The sequence below is a fragment of the Phocoena sinus genome, chromosome 1, assembly GCF_008692025.1.
Source record: "Phocoena sinus isolate mPhoSin1 chromosome 1, mPhoSin1.pri, whole genome shotgun sequence".
NCBI lineage: Eukaryota > Metazoa > Chordata > Mammalia > Artiodactyla > Phocoenidae > Phocoena > Phocoena sinus.
Genome location: NC_045763.1, coordinates 105128624 through 105141210, shown reverse-complemented (window position 1 = coordinate 105141210; position 12587 = coordinate 105128624).

The following is a 12587-nucleotide window of genomic DNA, read 5'->3' as shown; positions in this document are numbered from 1 at the left end:
GCCCAAGCTGGTTACTAATCTACCTCCACTGGCGTGGCCAATGCTGCTCGTGGGAATGTGGATGTCTCAGCCTTTCTTTTCTGGAAAGCCGCCTGGCAACACACGAAGAGCAGTAAATGAGTTCATACCCTTTCACCTGGTAATTCCTCTTCCAGGCATCGACCTCAAGGAAATAAGCAGAGAGGTGCACAAAAATGTATATGTAAGTTCGTCCATCACAGCGTTGTTTGCATTTTAAAATAAAATAGGAACAAATGTCAAATACTAGAGAAACAGTGAAAGGAGGTACATGCCTAAGACAGAATACTATATGGCCTTTAATAATCTCTTCAAGGACGATGTAACAGTGGCACGATGGCTGGTTTGCTCCTCTGTGAAAGAGGGTGACCACACTGAACTCACAGGCTCTCCCGAGCCTTAGCCCAGCGAGGCCCCGAGGCCAGCAGAGCGCAGGCCACCTGGTAAACACTCAAAGGGGGGGCTGCCATTACTGGGAGCTCCCACCAGCTGCCATGAGGTAAGGCCTAGCCTCCCATTTCAACAAGAAGAAACACAAAGCTCAGGGCCTGCAGGTTGGGACAAGGCTGTTCCAGCCTCAGAGGAAGTGGGTACAGGTGTGGCTCTCCCCGACACACCTCTCCCATCCTCACTGGCTAGCACGCACCCCATCTGTAGAGCCCCTTTCGACTCTCAGGGCACACTCTGCATTATTGCTGCAGATCTCTCTGCAACCCATGAGCCCAGCTGGGCCAGCGTCATTCCAAGTGCCCAGCCTGAGAGAAACAAATTCAAATCCCGACACCACACCACTTAGTGGCTATGTGAACCTAGGCAAGCCAGCCTCGCGGGGCCTCCGATTTCGTTTCTCTGGCTTCCGCCTCTTCCTGGAGACGCTGCAAGGAGCAGATGTGGAAGTATCTTTTCCATCTGCACACTGCAGAGTCGTGCTCTGAGCTGTGCTCTTCAGAGGAGGAAACTAAGGGTTGAAAAGGCTTAAAAAAAATCTTGCTCCAGGTCCTGGGAATAAATAGGTGGACACAAAGTTGGGAAGCACCCAGCTCTTCCAAAGTCCTAACCTTCCTTTTCTTTTCTCTTCTCTTCCTTTCTTTCTCTTTCCTTTCCTTTCTTTTCTTTTCTCTTTTAACAGCTTTATGCAACATAATCCCCATGCCATAAAACTTATTCCTTTAAACTGTACAGTTCACTGGTTTTTAGTGTATTCACAGAGTTGTACCCCATAGATACAATCTAACTTTAGAACATTCTTCTCACCCGCCAGAAAAACCCTGTGCCCATCAGCAGTCATTCCCCATTTCCCCCCAAGTCCCTCTGCCCAGGGCAGCCACTAATCTACTTTCTGTCTCTATAGATCTGCCTAACCTGGGCATTTCGTATAACTGGAATTATACTACACGGTCTTTCAGGACTGGCTTCTTTCATTTGGCATGTTTGCAAGGTTTGTTTATGCTGAGCATGAATCAGCACTTCGTTCCTTTTTATGACTGAATAATATTCCATTGTGTGGCCAGTTTGGTTATTCATTTGTCAGTTCCTGGACATCGGATTGTATTCACTGCTTAACCATTATGAACAATGCCACTACGAACATTTGTGTACAGGTTCCGTGTGGACATGTTTTCAGTTTTCTTGGGCATATACCCAGGAGAGAAACTGCTGGGTCACCCTGCTTTTCTGTGCTGTTTCTCAGAACTTTTGACATAATGTGCATTTTCCAAACTTACTTGGCCAGGAAACCTTTTTCCCACAGAGCATCTCAGATGCCTTTGGCAAAGTCTGATTTAGCCCAACCCCCCTCATTTTGGGGAAACAGAAGCCCAGGAGGGTCCAGCACCCTGCCAAGATCACACAGGAAGTGAGAAGCGCAGCCACCGCAGAAACAGAAGAAACACGTGACCATCTGAATGGGAAAGGCAAACCAGGAGAAACAGGAGGAACCCCTTCAACATGAAAGATACTGAAGAAATCATAAAGGAAAAGAAAGATGAACGTGGCTGCACACATAACATTTAAACTTCTGAACCTCAAGCTGCTTATAAAACTAAATTAGCAAGCAGACGATGATACAAAACTAGACCACCATATCCCAGCCCTGGCTACCTAGGAGAATGGCCTCGGGAATGCTAACAACCTGGCCTCACCCATAGAGATGGATTTAAGTTTTAAAAGCTTGTAGGTGATGGGCATCTGGAATTAAAATTTAGAGGACCTAGTGTTCGTGTAATTAACAGATAAAGACTTATTAAAAGATCAGTAAGAAAAAGTCCTGTACTGCAATAGAAGAGTGGACAAACAACAAACACATTATCTGTCAGAGAAGAAAGATAAGAAATATGAAAGTTCAACTTTACCGCTAGCCAAAGAAGTAGAGATGATACGTTTATTAAGTACCTACCGTGCTCCACATAGCTTACATTAAGGTAGTTAATTCTCACAACAATTCCACAATGTAACCCCATCCTACAGATGAAGAAACCGAGGCCGAGGAGTGTGGCCTAGTGTGAACAGGGCCATATGGCCCTAGGGGCAGGGCCGGGACTACGCCCATCAGTCTGCCCCTAGAACCTGAACTTAAACCATCACAGCATGCTTAATCACAGGGTGGATGCCTGTTTTACCCATCAAACTGGAAACACTCTGGAAAAGCTAACTCTCCATGTTGAAGAGGATGCAGGGAAAGAAGTGCTTTCGCCTACTGCTGGCAGAATTCTCAACTGACACAATCTCTCTGGATAACCATTTGGCAACATGCAGCACCAGCCTTAAAAGTGCTGGTGCCCTTTGATCCAGGACTCCCACTTCTAGCAATCTGTTCTGAGGAATAAGTACAGGTGAGGACACAGGACGTTCCAGGCAAAGTGGGATACTGACCCCATTTCACAAAATGAGAAAATAGGGGCTCAGGAAGATGAGTACTTTGCCGAGGTATCTTGGGTCATTGAAGTTGAGGGGTTGCCATGCAGGGTCAGAAGCCCTGAGCCAAGCCTAGGGGTATGGCTGGCACCTCTCTTCCAGGGGCCGTGTACGGTTCCTTTTGGAACAATCCTAACCCTCCCAGAAGCAATGGACGGCACTGGCTGAGCCCTGAGAGGGCTGGTGGCAGGCATGGCAGGGGTGGGGGTGAAGGGAGAGCCCACAAATGGAGTTTAACACATTTCTTCCCGTATACCAGGCATATGTATGTGTGTGTGATTATTCTTATTTGCCCAAGGCTGCCAGTGGAGAAGCCACCAGCTCATCACTGAACACTCCACAGGCACCACTACACGGCAGTTCTGAGTCCACCGCCCGCTCCAGAGTTCTGGTGGTCAGGGTCCGTGGTTTGCTCCTATCTTGATCCCCAGCCCCTGGCCCAGGTGCTGTTTGGATCACCTGAGATCAAGGAAAGAAAATGTTAAATATTTAATAATTGTTAGTTATCCTTTGCTGCAGGACAATGGCATCAAGGACTGCCTGAGGAACGGGTCCTCACTGCAGAGGCCTGCGGACGGAGAGACAAGCCCTATGCCCGGAGGTATGTGACCTTGCTTCCAAATTATGTGACCTCTGGAAGTCAGCCTTCCCAAGCCTCAGGTTCCTTATCTATAAAATGGCTGCAATGATAGATTGGGTGGCCAAGAGGTATTCTTCGTAAGGCACCCTGGCTTCCTCCTGATTCTTGCATTTCAGGGCCTGTCACAGGTCAGAGGGTAGATACGTGGTTACACACAGGCCTTCCCAGTCCCTCAGATCACATACTGTTTCCCCTGGGACCCACGTCCTGAAGTCAGATGGCGCCGCGTGGTTCTGTGCCAGGACTGGGAACCGGTGGATACTGAGCCACCATACCTCTGCCTGTCTATGAGCTCTCCATGCAGCAAGGCGGGCTCCCCCCAGCACAGCAGCTGTGGCTGCTGTCCCATCCCGGCCTGCCTGAGCCCTGCAGTCAGCACCCTTCCGGGCTAACCGGGCAGATGGCTGGCCCTCTCCCTGGCCCTCTCCTGCCCCCGACCTCCCCCGCCCATTCTCCGTTCTGTCACCAAGGTGATGCTGGGCAGTGGTCTGTGAAAGCAGAAAGCAGGTGTCTGAGCTCCCGCAGGTCCATTAGTCGTTAAGTTGGAAGTGCCCTGGAGCCTGGAGCCTGAGGTGCAAGCAGACACCTGTGCACCCTGGGGAGGGCAGCTTCCTCGGAGCGGTCTTGGAGGCCTGCTTGTTTGTTGGCCTCCTCCCAGCCCCATGTGTGCTGGCTAGCCCAGCTCACTCAGAAGTGTCCGGCCAGCCCTGCAGGGGAGATCTGGCTGGGGAGACCTGACCCACAGCTCCTGCAGGGGCTTCCAGAGGCAGGGGATATGGTCGTCAGTGAGGCAGTCCTACAGCCCACTGCCCGTCCCCCAAAATTCTCCCCCACTCGCCAGCCACAGGATCGAGGATTCATTTTTTTAACATATACAATGTTCCAGGCATCAGGCTAGACCTTTGGGAGACCAATTGCAGTCCCTGCCTCATGGAACTCACAGTCTAGTCGGGGCACCGACAAGCAAAAGGAAAAATCACAACTCAGCCTAAAAATAACCACGGCAGGGTATGTGTAGGCTGCTTTGGGAACACGCGTGGGGTTGAAGCAGGAAGGCTTCCCAAAGGAGGGGACGGAGCCTTGGATCGAATGGGGGCTGTGCAAGGGCGGCGCTGTGGACTGTGAGGCTGCACCCTGGCTCATCCAGAGAATATCTTGGTTGATTGGTGATGTCTGTTACAGAGAGAGAATAATGGCAGCACTTGTGCCAAATACTCACTGACCCTGTATTAGGCCTCAGCACGGGCAAGTTCATCAGATTCTTTCTAAGGAGCTGACAAGCGGAACTCAGATTATTTTGATTATAGCAGACGCTTATGGATTCTTTCTTATATGTCAGGCATAACCCTAGATGATTTCACAGCAACCCTCCGAGGTAAGAACTATTTTTATCTCTATTTTCTAGATGAGGAAATGGAAATCTGGAGAGGTTAAACAACTTGCCCCAAACCGCAAGTCATCAAATGTCAGTGCTGGGAGGAACCTCAGTGATCACTGGTTGAAAGCCCTTCTTTTACAAATGAGGAAAAGGAAGGCCTGGAAGAGACGTGTTTTGTGCCAGGTCATTCAGAGCCGGAAGGATGAGGAAGGTCCCCATGTCCAGCCAGCTCGGGGGTGGGCTGTGGGCAGCCAGGGCCTGTGGAGGAGAGCCAGGCGCTATTTAGAGTGGGACAGTGAGTCAAAGACCACTAACTGCCCCAAGCATCCATGCCTCCTCTTCCATTTGAATAATAAACCTCGCTGCATTTCAGCAGGGCACGAGACTGCTGCACTAGAAACTACATTTCCCAGGAGCCACTGTGGGATGCGTGACCACGTGACAGCTTAGGCTGTGAGATGTCAACAAAAACAACTCTAAGTCACTTCCCTAAAGACCAGCTGCACGCCCTCTGTCCCCTTCCTGCTGTCTGGAGAAATGGTGACACATGGGGCAGTTGCCTTGGACACATCAGGTGTGGAGCGTAGCAGGGCTGCCCCACTACTGGTCCCTGGATGGCCTCTGGGCCTACTCAGGAGAAAAGAGAGTCCTTGAGGGTCTCATGCAGGTGATGAGATATGCATCTCGGAAGGGGTCTGTGCCACTTCTGCCCTGAACTAGCTCCCTGCCTCAACCCAACCGCAGGAGACCTGGAAATCTAATCCTACCACGTGCCTAGAAGGTGGAGAGCCTTTGGAGAGTAGCAGTAGTGAGGACCACGGCCTACTCTACAGTTCTGCCTGGGCTGGTTCTGAGAAGGGCTGCCCTTGACTCCATGAAGTCCAAAAGCCACAGTGTCTAGAGCCACGGCTCACAGACTGGCCCACAGACCAGCGTGGGAGAGGAAAGGCCTCCTGTATTCCCTGGGCCATGTACCCTAGTGTGCCCAGAAGCTCCAGATGAGCGCAGAGCTGTGTACCATCACCCCTCCTCCCCACGCCTTCCCAGCACCCAACCGGGGCCTGACCCAGAGCAGACGCTCAACCCAGGTGATGGATGGATGGATGAAAGGAGGCTGAGTGGCAAGGTGACAAGTAAAGGAACAAAGGGCTTAAGCCTCCCAGCTACGGTGGGCCTACCTGGGGCTTGTCTGCTTCCTTCCTGAGTCCAGATGCAGCTAAATTTGCTCCTAGGGTTTCTTAGTGGTTCCTGAGTATTAGATTGATATGATTCAATTCCACAGGCACTGATGGAGCATCTTTCAAATGCCCGGCCCTTTTCTGGGCTCTTCTGGGGCAACGGGAATGGATCAAGCACAGCCCCTGCTCCTCTTGGCCTGGAAGGACTAAGAGACCGTTCCGAGGGAAGGAACCGCCCAGGGTGAAACAGCCTAAGCGGGATAAGACAGGAAGCAAGCCTGTGCTTCAGGAGCACTGAGGAAAGAGCAGTGACTTCTGCCGCCTGGAGGTGAGGGGAAGGGGGAGGGAGCTGGGAGGACGTCCTGAAGCGGTGAGAGGTGAGCAAGGCCCTGAATGATGCGTGGTCCATAAGGGTTCGGGAAGGGAGGGATGCAGGTAGAGGGACCTTCCTGAGCGAAGCAGGAGGGCAGGCACGTGAATGCCAGGCTCTGGGTCCCATAGGCAGAGCAAAGAGGGCTGATCACCTCTCATTTCCAGCCTGGTGAGAGCTGACCCTCCCTGCTCCCTTGAAGCGGAAGACCTGGGCAGACCTCGCTGTTTACCTTGGAGACCCAGTTATCTCTCTGGGCCTCAGGTCCTTCCTTGTGAATGAGGGCCCCAAGCCACCACAGGAGGAAGCTGTGCGTGGGAGGCGTGTCTTTTGTCTCTGGGGGCTCTAGTGCCAGGTTCTCTCTACCCAAAGGGACTCTGGCACCTGTGGGGCCAGCTGGCTGGCTGGTTCCCTGAGGTCTCAGCCCTGGGGCCTGGGGTTCCCCGTTCTCTCTAAAGGCGAAGCAGTGACATCAGCCAGGGCCCTGTGAACATCTCCCACTGGTTCTTCCTCCTCTTCCCAGGCGCTGATGACAGAAACGTGCCCTGACAGCTGTGGGGAGAAAGGGCCTTTGACGAAGGGGGGCTGGGAGAGGCTCGGCTTTATTTGTTGACTATAAAAATGTCAGCTCCTTTGGGCAGCTTCTTGAATCAATATTTGCTGTTCTGAGGCTGAGTTCAAATGCTCAGTAATCCACTCGGCTTGCCTTCTTCCTCCCTCACCTGGGTGAGGACTCAGCCACAAATATTTGGCAGGGCCCCTTACTGCCCAGGATGGGGAGCCTGTTCCCTGCCTTCCCACCGCATCCCTCAGAGGGGCTGCCCTGAGAGCTCTGTGGCCCAAAGGTAGCTCCCTAGAAAGGAGGGTTCCAGGAGAAAGGATTTCTGAGTTTCATTTTGTTCATCTGAAAAATGGGCAGAATAATGACTCCTCCTGCCCAGGGTGCCGTAAGTTCGAATCAAAGAAGGGATGTGCAAGGGTTTCATCAGTTGTCAAGCTGGGCAGCACAACAACCGTAATGACGACGACGATGATGATGACGATGATGGGGAAAGCCACCCGCTGAAGCTTTCCAGGTGTTACTGTGGGGCAAGTTATCCTGTAGCCCAGTCTTGTGGCAGTGATCTGAGAGCAAACAGATTCTGGGACACTTTTCCTTGGGAACCTCCACACCAACTGGTCGTTCTCAACCTCCCGCAGCTGCCCACTTGAGGTCTCTTTCTGGTAAGGGGCCAGAGGAATGTTGGTGGAGAAACATGGGACTCTGAAGGTAGATGGATCCTGATGCCCCACTTAGTGCTGTGTGCCTTTTGGCCAGTTACTTAACCTCTCTGAATCTCAGGTCCTCCTCTGCAAGGTGGAACAAACCTTACCCGGCAGAGTTAAGTGGGGCTCAGAGACAGTGCACATAAAAATACCCAGCAGGGCACCTGGCACCTAGTGGGTGCATCACAAGCGCTCATTCTCCTGTTCCACAGTTGGCGTCTCCCAGTCTAACACAATTCTCCCCCTCGCACATGGAATTTGTACTGGAAAACACTGTCCTGGACATCAGCCTGAACAACACCATCCTGAGAAACTGTGAGGCTTCTTAGCAGGCACATAAGCTCTCATTATACAGACTGCTTCCAAGTTCCTCTGTCCCCTGCCTTTGTTTAGCTTCTGAATTGGCTTGGCTGCCAGAGTTGGCAAGCAGCTTGATACCCGCAAGGCACAAGGGCAGGTGGAAGCCTGGTGTTTGATGCCAAGGGTGGCCTCGGGGTGAGGGCCACACAGCACCAGTCTGGGGCTCATAAGCATCACTGCAGATGGACGCAGGGCCCCCCAGACTCTCCGTACCTACCGCCGTTTGCCATGAAGTTCTGACGAGATGGCCATACCTTTGAGGAGGCATCATGGGGAAAAGTCTCATGTGCTAGAGGGAATAAAAAATTGTACCATTACTCCAGAAAACTGGAAGCTTCTTTAAAAGTTAAACACATATTTACCCTAATTTGATTTTATAGGGAACAACAACAAAACCACACTCCTGCATTTGGGACGTATTTTTAAATGTATCTTTTAAAATTGAAGTTATAAAGGTAAATGGTTGAAGAGTCAAATAATTCAGCATGATAAAAACGAATTGTCTTCAATTCCCCATTTCCCTTTACCAAGAGGGTTATCATTTTTCAATTCTATTAGTTGTTTCTTTTAGTTTTTTTTTTTTTCAGGTTTTCAGATTTTTCAGGCTAATTGTTTCTCATCAGAAGATGAGAATTTAGGTCTCTTTAACCACCACTACTACACATACTGGTATCTCTTCCCCCACCATCCTTCCGGTGCAGCTATATCTCAAATTTTGTTGGATATTTAGTGTTCATAATGCTATGACTGAGCCATGTGCTATACGAGTATTATTTTTCCTCCCTTGTACTACTTTTAGTTTTTGTTGAAGTTTCTTGTTGAGTCATTTGTTCAGTTTTAATCTTAGGCTAGGTCCTCCAAAAAGCAGAGTCTGCACTAGGGATTAAGGTGCATAAACCTCCTTTGGGAGATGCAAATCCAGGTGGGTGAGGATAAGGGGAAACGAAGGGAGGCAAGGAAAGATGGGAAGCACTGCAAAGTGGTATGCTGTCAGGCTTGGCAACAAAAGAGCCACTAAGAGACAGAGCAGGTTGCTCAGCAGGTATGTTCACTTGCACCTGCCATTTCTCCAGATGAGCCATGCCCAGTGACTCTATGGAAAAGAAGAAGAGAGAATTTATCTGTCTGGCTCCTTCTTCTCTCTGGTTTCTCATTTGGTAAAATTCACCCCCTGTGAATTTATTCCCTTGTACTTCCAGATTGCATTATGCAGTTCCTTAGTGGGCTGCCCACTTGGGATACCAGATCCCACACCCTGTGGTGTAGTGTTTCATCACTGGAAGTGATGGAAGGAGACGAACTCTGGGAACTGGCTAATTGGCCCAGTGGCGGGAATAGCCAGAAGAGGCTCACAGAGTTTGTGTCTGATACAGTTTTCCATATACTTATTACTAAATGCAAGCCCAGCTCTCATCTGTCCATCTAAAAGTCCCTTGAACAGCCAAACCCATCAGGGTTTCTGTCAATTTCCACTTCCCGGAGCTCTGCCTCTGGATCCTCCTGACCTGTCTGGGACTGGCTGCTAGCTATACCTGTTGCACAACTATTGTCCTAAAATCTCCTTTCACCATAATTTGGAGACTTTCTTCCTCCCTTTCTCAAGTTGGAACTCCTGTTTCCTGAATCTCAGGTTTTCTTCTTTCTTGGTTTACACCTTTGTTTTGGTAGAGGACTGCCTAAGAAATGGGGCATAGTATGCATACGGTGCCTACTAGTTCAATTTTGGCCTTGCTGTGAAGCCTCAGCCTTAAAAAGGCCAAAGACAGGCATAGAGACACAGACGTAGAGAATGGACTTGAGGACACGGGGAGGGGGAAGGGTAAGCTGGGACAAAGTGAGAGAGTGGCATGGACTTATATACACTACCAAACGTAAAATAGATAGCTAGTGGGAAGCAGCCGCATAGCACAGGGAGATCAGCTCGGTGCTTTGTGACCATCTAGAGGGGTGGGATAGGGTGGGTGGGAGGGAGATGCAAGAGGGAGGAGATATGGGGATATATGTATATGTATAGCTGATTCACTTTGTTATAAAGCAGAAACTAACACACCACTGTAAAGCAATTATACTCCAATAATGATGTTAAAAAAAAAAAAAGGCCAAAGAGCCAAATGCATACTTCAGCATAATCTCTTGCATTCATGAGTTTGTAATAATCAATAATCATGCGACCTTGAGAGTAACTACCATATATAATTAGTGCAAAAATGTCAGCAATATGATAAGTCATGCCACCCAAATTACTGTTAATATTAGAATATTCACCTTCAAATATAAGTAATCATTTTTGATATATTTTGGAGAGAGAACCTCCTTGTGTGTTAATTCTACACATTAGTTGAATATAAATATTATTGCAAAATTGAAATACTACCATAATTAATGAATAATTTTGCGTACAATAACAATTATTTAAAAAATTCAAATAGGGAATTCCCTGGCGGTCCAGTGGTTAGGACTCTGCGTTTTCACTGCCGAGGGCCCAGGTTCAATGGTGGGGGAACAGATCCTGCAAGCTGTGTGCGGCATGGCCATCAAATAGTTAAAGATATAGGAAACAGATTGTCAATTGATATGAAGTGTAAGAGTGGGTTAGAAAAATAACTATAGGGAGAAATTTCTGAACCAGAAATGCTAATAAAAAGCTAAATACTATAGAAAAGAATAATAGAGTTTACATTATAGCATGACTCAAATGATTATAGAATGGTTTGATATACTAGCATTCACAAAACTAACAAATTTCAAGAACTATTTTTAGCTTTGTGTCACTTAATTCCATTTAGGCCAAAGATATTTCAGTAAAATTTGTCACAGCTTGTGAGGATGTAATTTGTCCCCTCAACATTCCATAAGAAAGAGAAAAACTCCAAAACCATGTACAACATCATCTATGATAAACCATCATCTGTCTAAATACAGTATATAAATAATGTATAAAAAAGAAAATTTTCAGGAAAAAAAATGAGGTAAACAAAACATATTTTCTTCTCACTGATCAGATTTCAAAGTAATAGACATCACAAGAGTGCTTTAAGATAGTTTTTCATAGTTTTGAGTCCTAGGAGGTTAAAAACGTAAACAATATACTCGATAAATGAACTGAATAGAATGCCATTAATTTTCAGTAATTAAAGATGATGTATTTTTGAGATTTGTTCAAGCTATGAATTCCAGGTCAAAAAAAAAAACAACTATGATATTAGAAAACTTACTCCTAATATCTGCTATGCAGAAAAGGCAATATTATCAGTAATATTTCTGATATATGCTTACTTTTGATTAGTATTTCCATGGTGTACCTTAATCCATTTTATTGTTTTTAACACTTCTTATCCTTATATTTCAACTGAATCCCTTGACAGCATCATATAACTTAGTTTTTTGTTTTTTACTCCTTGCTGACAATATTTGCTTTTAATTGCAGCATTTAGTTCATTTATATTTAATGTAATTGTTGAGGCATTTGGATTTAAATATCATCTCATCATTTGTGTTTTGTCTCACCTGATCTATGTGGCTTTTCCTCTCCTGTCTTCTATTAAGTTAATAAAGATTTTTTATTAATTATTTCTTTCTTCCACTCCATTAGCTTTTATTTTTCTTTTCATGATTACCCTTTGAATTTACAACAGGTGTCTTTGACTTATTAAAGTCTACCATAAATTAGTACTTTACTAATTCCCACATATGGTATAATATTGTGATATAATAAGAGAGATAAATTTTGGTCTTCATCCCCAGCTCCTGGTCGGTGCTCCTAAAACTCTTTATAATTTCCTAAGTGATAAAGGTGCTAGGAACATCTTTTGTCCTAATATTTGGTCTTTGATTTTGGTTCCTGACAGAGATTTCCTAAACCCCTTGGAATTTCCTGGGTGATAGGAGCATCTTTTGTTCTAATGAGGTGACTCTTGGTGGGCTCCTGGATAGCTTCAGGATGGAGGCTGGTCACCAGAAAGACCAACCAATGATTAGAAGCTTGGAAATTTCAGCCCCAATCCCCTCCTCCAGGGAGAAAAGAGGGGCTGGAGATTGAGTTTATAATCAATTATGCCTACATGATGAAGCATCCATAGAAATCGACATGGTTCAGAGAGCTTCCAGGTTGGTGAAGACATTTATGTGCTGGGAGGGTGACATACCCCAACTCCACAGAGACAGAAGCTCCTGCTCTCAGGGCCCTTCTGGACCTCTTCATGTATCTCTTCATCTGGCTATTCATCTGTATCCTTTGTCATATCCTTTATTATGTAATAGACAGGTAAACATAAGTGTTCTCCTGAGTTCTGTGAGCTCTTATAGCAAATTATTGAACCTGAGGACAGGGTCTTGGGAACTCTTCATCTGTGGCCAAGTCAGACAGACATGTGGGTAACCTGGGGACCCACAGTTGTGATTGGCATATGCAGTGGGGACAGTCTTGTGGGGCTGAGCCCTTAACCTGTGGAGTCTGATGCTAAC